This window comes from Acanthisitta chloris, unplaced genomic scaffold, assembly GCF_000695815.1.
Source record: "Acanthisitta chloris isolate BGI_N310 unplaced genomic scaffold, ASM69581v1 scaffold20915, whole genome shotgun sequence".
NCBI lineage: Eukaryota > Metazoa > Chordata > Aves > Passeriformes > Acanthisittidae > Acanthisitta > Acanthisitta chloris.
The window spans coordinates 20,463-20,707 of NW_008672439.1; positions in this window are offsets into that span (position 1 = coordinate 20,463).

The following is a 245-nucleotide window of genomic DNA, read 5'->3' on the forward strand; positions in this document are numbered from 1 at the left end:
ATCCCTGGATTTTGGGGTTCTTTTGCAGTGTCTTTGGCACGGTGGCTTCTCTAGCTTCTCCTCAGTGATGTTGCAGGGTATAAGACAATTACGATGTGTGTAAACTTATATTTTTGCCGAAATTAAAAGGAACTTTCAGTTTACAATTCAGGCTGAGTGTTTGAATGGGAGGGGAGGAAATAAAAATACCGCAAGAAATGTGTCATTCAAGTAACCACCTTTGTTCTCCTTTAGACACACCGAGG